Raw genomic sequence first — 7,593 nt, forward strand, 5'->3', positions numbered from 1 at the left:
CTCTTATTAATGAGTTAATTAAATCTGTGGCATACATTCACTTTACATTTGAGAGCCATGAGTTTAATTTTTAAAAATTATACTTCGATAAAGAACAAATGTGAGTAGCACTACATGTACCAGTCAATTGGCCACGGGCACGTGAAGTAATGGTACCTGCATGGACACATACACACTACAAAGTGGGTCACTAAAACCTATATTCTTTTTCCTGCATTTATTTAGGTTCATAAGTACTAAAACTTTTAATATCTGGTATGAACAAAAAAGAGACTCTAATAGATTTAACAAGCTCAGTGACTGAAAGTAACTTCACAGGGTGATCTGATCATAAATTCCTAACTGGGCAGGTCATAGTGAACAGTCATGCCCCAGGCATATAAAAGGTTTATCTTTGCCTTAAGCAAGCCCTGCCCATTATTCTGATACATCTATGTTAACACACCTTTGAAACGCCAGAGTAATACTCTTTTTTACCCATGGGAGCCAAAACCACCCTCAAGGAAGCACATAACCTTGCTAACTATCTTGTAATTCAATCATAAAGATTTCGCCACCTTGCTTTCTCCACCTTTAGTCAATCTTCCTTACATTCCCTCTTTAATTCCAAATGTATAAAAAGAACTGGAGAACTCTCATTCTCCAGAGCATTTGGAGATCTTGCCACCTAGCATGTCCTCGGTTGGGCTCAAATAAACTCTAATAAACTTATAAAACTTTCCTACGGGTTTAAATGTTCTTATGTTGACACTGGTATACATGTTGTTTCTGTTAAAAAGATGTAGGCCCTTATTTGTCTTATATCTTTGAAATTTTGGATTATGCCATTTTCCTTAGGAAAGTGAATGCCTAGTAGGTGGGTCTGATATGAAGTTCCCATCTGAAGCTGAGATTTATTCTGGAAAGTTAGAGCCTACAGCGTCAACCTTCCTGAATGCTGGGATTTCTTATTCACCACCACCTCCCTGCCCTTGGCTGTTCACGCTGTCTGCCCTGGGGAAAACTCCATCACTATCCTACTCTTCCTCTGATCTTTCCCCTTTCCTGAGGAGGCTGCTGTGAACCTGTGCCACTGCTCTGATCTTTGTATCTCCCTCTCCTTCCCCTTAGTTCCTCATTCACCAAGAGTCTAACTCTTTCCCTTTGAAGGAGATATTTCCCTCGTAATCAATTTGAATTGCAACTGCTTCCATTGATGGACATTGACACCACTCCACTATCAAAAAGACTAATCAAACACTTGATGTAGTGGGTAAGGATCAGCTTCACTGTTATGAACAAAGGATAGCTGAGAGGAGACTGATATCATAAATGTGCTCATGAATTTTTTAGTTATAAAGACTAAATGTGTTCCTACACTAATGGTGTTCCTACATCATTTAGTAATTATAGACCTTTGAAACATGGCAGATTGTGAAATGTCCCCAGATCTCTCCCCTTGAAACAATAATATGATGAAAAAGTAAAACTCAACAAAAAACACCCAACCTAAACACAAGCTCATCTGAGCATAAGATCTGCGCATAACAGCTTTCACAGGCCAGAACCCTGGGAGAAACAAAGAAGCTACCTCTCACAGCCAGAGCTCCATGCAGGAGGAGAGAGAGAGGAGAAGGTGCAGTGGGTTTCCTCAACAGCCCAGCCCGGGAGAACTGTGAGCTCCATGTGGTGGCAGTGCCCAGGGATCAGGCAGAAAGCAGAGAAGTTGGGAGAGCAGAGAAGTGGGGATGGCCGAGAAGGAAGAGTTTATTATTACAAGTTGGTGCAAAAAAGTGAGGCTGAGCCACAGACCCCAACCCCAACCCAGAGGGCCGCTTCCCTGATATACTCCAAGACCAAACACCGTGGAGCCCCAGGGGAACCTGAGCAAATGCTACTGAAACTATCACTAACACTAACAGGGAATGAGACTAAAGTTCGCAAGCGTGATTGAATATGTATAAGGAAAAAAAGGCATTATTAAGACTATATAAAGCAGGGATCCAAGAGGCTTAGACACCACCTACTGGAAAACAAAAGAAAAACGCCTTCTTTGCAACAAGCTAAAGAGAAACCTTCATATAATAAAATTCGTTTTCTGGAAAAAATGCAAAATACACTACCATTAATTCCTAGCCAGAGAAACAATCCATTAATCAACATGAACAATCAAAGTGACAAGGCATCTCAGAAAGAGAAAAATCTCTATGAAGTAAACTTAAAGACATAGACACATGCAACTTAAATGACAGATAATTCAGGGTGGTACTTGTGAAAAAAAAATGAATGATATCCAAAACAATTCATATCGACAATTTCAGGAACTGAAAAAACAATGAAATGAACAGAATGATTTCTTTAGCAAGGAGATTGAAATCCTCAAAAAGAACCAAATAAATCTTCTGGAGATGAAAAACACAATGCAGAGTTGAAAAATGAAATAGCAAACATGGAAAATAGAGTCAATCAAATGGAAGAAAGGATCCACGATCAAAGGCAGAATTCTAGGAATAAATCAGAAGGAAGAAGAAAGAAACCGAAGAATGAAAAATAATGAAAAAGAAATACAAGAACTATTCGATACCATCAGGAGAGGAATTATATAAATAATGAGCATTCTCGAAGGGGAGGAAAGGGAGCATTTTCGGACAAATAGATGATAAGAATTTACCAAATCTAAGGAATGAGCTGGAGTTAGGAATTCAAGAAGTCAACAGAACACTCAATTATTCAACCCCAAAAGGCCTTCATCAAAACACATTGTATTAAAATTATCAAAAATCAATGACAAAGACAGAATTCTCAGGGCAGCCAGGGAGAAGAAAATAGTAACCTGTAAAGGAAAACCCATTACATTATCCTCGAACTTCTCAGCACAGACATTACGAGCTAGAAAGGGGTAGAATCAAACATTCAAACTATTAAATGAAAGGAAATACCAGCCAAGAATAAAGACCTTTCCAGATATATGAAAATCGAGGGAATTCTCTGCTATGAGGCTTGCATTACAGGAAATACTGAAAGAGGTCATCTCACCTAAAACAAAGTGACAAAAAAAAATGCATAACTCTGAGTAGGGTGACTAGCAGGCAGATAGAAGCAGAGGAGAACAACCTTATTAAGAACAGGGAATTATAAGCTTTAACAACAAGAAGGGATTTGCTATAGCAAGATAGTAATGAATGTTTGGCATACATAGGGACAAATTAAGACAATAACAAAAAAGAGGAGGATTCAAAGATCCATATTCTCTAAAGAGAATGGAGATAAGGCACATGTGGAAGGAAATGGACTAATATATATATATATATATATATATATATATATATATATATATCCTCCATACATTCGTAATGGTAACCACACACCAAACAGTCAGAACTGAACTATATAACATAAAAAAAAGAGGGACTGGAAGGAAAATCCACAAAACCCAACCAAAATAAAAATAACAGACACACAAAAATAAGGAAGCAATGGAAACACCAAGGTACCAGAAAGCAAAACCTCATATTTCAATAATCACTCTAAATGTAAATGGACTGAAATCACCAATAAAAGGGCACAGAGTTGCATATTGGATCAAAAGACAAACTCAACCATATTCCGCCTTCAGGAGACACATCTCAGTTCCAAAGACAAATATAGAGTCAAAGTCAAAGGGTGGAAGATTATATTTCAAGCAAATGGCATTCTGAGAAAAACGAGAGTAGTGGTACTAATATCATAAGAAATCGACTTCAAAATAAAGAAAAAATAAAGAAAGATTTTGAAGAATACTTCATAATGATAATACTTCATACATCAAGAAGACAAAACACTTTTTTAATATTGATGCACCCAATCGAGGACTCCTGAAATATATATAAAGCAATTACTAACAGAACTAAAGGGAGGAACAGACCAAAACACTATCATAGTAGGAGATCTAAATACCCGACTATCGGATATGGACAGATCATCCAAACAGAAAAACAATGAGGCAATAATATCTGTAAATGACACCTTAGAGTAATTGGACATAATTGACATTTAGAGAACTTTTCATCCCCAAACAGCTGCTTATACATTCTGTAGTGCACATGAAACATTCTCAAGGATTGACCACATATTGGGACACAGAGGTATCCTCAACAAAAGTAAGAGGGTTGAAATCATACAAGCCATATCTCTGATCAAAATGCTTTGAAACTAGAGATCAATTGCAAAAAAAGTGGGAATAACCACAAGTACATGGATATTAAACAACATGTTGTTGAAGAGTGACTGGGTCAGAGAAAAATTATAAAGAGAGATCACCGGATACACAGAGACAGAAGGTAATGATAGTACAACATATTAAACTTTTGGGACATGGCAAAAACAGTCATGAGAGGAAAGTTTATATTATTACAAGCTTAGCTCAAAAAACAAGTATGAGCCCAAATACACAGCCTAATACTTTATCTTAAAAAACTAAAAAAAGGAAGAAAAAATGAAGCCTAAAGTCAACAGCAAAATTAAATGAAATTGATAACAACAACAACGACACCAACAAATAGAAAAACAAATGCAATAAAAAGCTGGTTCTTTGAGAAGGTTAATAAAATTGACAAACCCCTGGCTAGAATCACTAAAGAAAAAAGAAAAAGGACACAAATAAACAAAATCAAGGATGAAAGAGAGGAAATTACAACTGCCACTGCAGAAATACAAAGGGTTATACAAGAATACTATGAAAAAGTATATAACACCAAACTTAATAACCTAGAATAACTAGACCAGTACTTAGAAAAATATAGCCTTCATAGACTGAATCAAGAAGAACTGGACAATCTAAATAGACCAATCAGCAGTATGGAAATTGAAACAATCATCAAAAACCTACCAAAAAGTAAAAGTCCAGGACCAGATGGCTTCACCCGTGAATCTACCAAACATTCAAAGAACATTTAATACCTATTCTCCTCAAACTCTTCCAAAAAAATCAAAGAGGAGGCAATACTTCCAGAATAATTTTATGAGGCCAGTATGACTCTGACACCAAGACCAGGGAAAGATAACAAAGAAAAAAAGAAAATTACAGACCAATATCTCTCATGAACACAGATGCAAAAATCCTAAATAAGATCCTAGCAAACCGAATACAGCAACATATTAAAAAGATTACACACCACAATCAAGTGAGCTTCATCCAAAGGGCGCAGGAATGATTCGACATATGCAAATTAATTAATGTGATACACCACATAAACAAATTAAAGAATAAGAATCATATGATCATATCGATAGGTGCAGAAAAAGCCTTTGACAAGAGATAGCATCCATTTATGATCAAACACTTAACAAACGGGGTAAAGAAGGAAATTACCTTAACATAATAAAGGCCATACATGACAAACCCTCAGCCGACATTATATCTAACGGTGAAAAACTAAAAACCTTCTCTCTAAGGTCAGGAATAAGACAAGGCTGTCCACAATTGCTACTGTTATTCAATATAACATTGGCGGTCCTAGCAAGTGCAATCAAGCAAGATAAAGAAATAAAATGCATCCAAATAGAAAATGAAAAAGTCGAAGTGTCAGTATTTGCAAGTGACATGATTATGTATATAGAAAATACTAAAGACTCCACGAGAACACTACTAAAAACAGTAAGCAAGTACAGTAAAGTTGCTGGATACAAAATCAATGTTCAAAACTCCGTAGCATTCCTATTCTCTAATAATGAGTTGTCTGAAAAAGAAGTGGGGAAAATAATTTCTTTTGCTACTGCAATAAAAAGAATAAAATACCTAGAAATAAATGAAACATATGAAGACCTGTATAATGAAAACTACAAGACTCTATTAAAATAAATCAAACAAGATACAAAGAAATGAAAAGATATTCCATGTTCTTGGATTGAAAGAGTAACATAGTTAAAATGACCTTATTACCTAAAGCATTATACAACTTTAATGCAATCTCCATCAAAATCCCATTGACATTTTTAAAAGAAATGGAAATAAAAATCATCATATTAGTATGGAAGCACAAAAGACCTCGAATTGCCAGTCATCTTGAATAAAAAGAACAGCGTTGTAGGCATCACTCTGCCTGACTTCAAATTACATTAAAAAGTGACAATAACCAAAAAAGCATGATATTGGTAGAAAAACAGACCCACAGACCAATGCAACAGATTTGAGAGTCCAGATGTAAGCCTATATTTATATGGGCAAATAATTTTTGACAAATAAGCCAAAGAACATACAGTGGAGAAAGAAAAGCCTCTTCGATAAATGGTGCTGGGAAAACTGGAAAGCCACATGCTAAAGAATGAAATTAGACTGTTGTCTACCACCACACACCAAAATTAACTCAAAATGAATTAAGAACTCGAATACAAGACCTGAAGCAATAAATTGCATAGAAGAAAACATAGAAACTAAACTCATGGACTTTGGACTTAAAGAGGATTTTATGAATTTGACCTCAAAGGCAAGGAAAGTAAAAGTCAAAATAAATGAATGGGGCTACATCAAACTAAAAAGCTTCCACTCAGCAAAAGAAGCTGTCAAAAAGGTAAAGAGATAACCATCCGAATGGGAAAATACATTTGCAAGCAACGCCTCCAATAAGGGCCTAATATCTAAAATGTACAAAGAACTCATATGACTCAATAACAACAGAAAAACAAATGATCTAATTTAAAAAATGGACAGAGGACCTGAATAGACACTTCTCCCTAGAAGACATACACATGGTCAACAAATATTTGAAAAGATGCTCAACATCACCAGCTATTAGGGAAATGCAACTCAAAACCACAATGAGATACCATCTCACGCTGTTAGAATAGTGTTTATCAACAGGACAAGTAGGAACAAATGTTGGAGAGGATACAAAGAAAATGCACTGCTGGTGGGACTGCAAATTGGTACAGCCACTATGGAAAACAGTACAGAGGTTCCTCAAAACACTAAGAATTGATTTACCATATGATCCGGCAATCCTTCTGCTGGATATTTACCCCAAAGACTTGAAAACTCATATCTGAAAAGATATTTGCACACCGATATTTATAGCAGTGTTACTCACAGTGTGCAGGACATGGAAGACACCGAAGTGTCCTATAATACATGATTGTATAAAGAAGCTGTAGTAAATGTATACAATGGAATATTACCCAGCCATAAGAAGAGATGAAATACCGCCATTTGTGACACTGTGGATGTACCTTAAGCTAATCATGCTAAGCAAAATAAATCAGACAGAAAAAGTTGAAAACCGTATGATATTGTTTATTAGTGGGAAATAAACCTAAAGGCAACAAACGAACAGGTCAAACAAACAGAGACTCATGGACATAGATAATAGACTAGTGGTTACTGGAGGGGAGGGGAGAGGTAGAGAGTAGGTAGACGAGGTAAAGTGGGGCAAATATGTGGTGACAGAAAGAAATCTACCTATGGATGGTGTACTCACAATGTAATATATATATATATATATATATATATATATATATATATATATATATATCTTACTGTTAAATTGTATACCCGAAGATTACTGGATATTTTTTTAACAATGAAAAAATTAATGAATTAATTAAAAAATAAATAAAGATAAAAAATAAAAATAACAAAGA

This window comes from Rousettus aegyptiacus, unplaced genomic scaffold (assembly GCF_014176215.1).
Source record: "Rousettus aegyptiacus isolate mRouAeg1 unplaced genomic scaffold, mRouAeg1.p scaffold_m13_p_3, whole genome shotgun sequence".
NCBI lineage: Eukaryota > Metazoa > Chordata > Mammalia > Chiroptera > Pteropodidae > Rousettus > Rousettus aegyptiacus.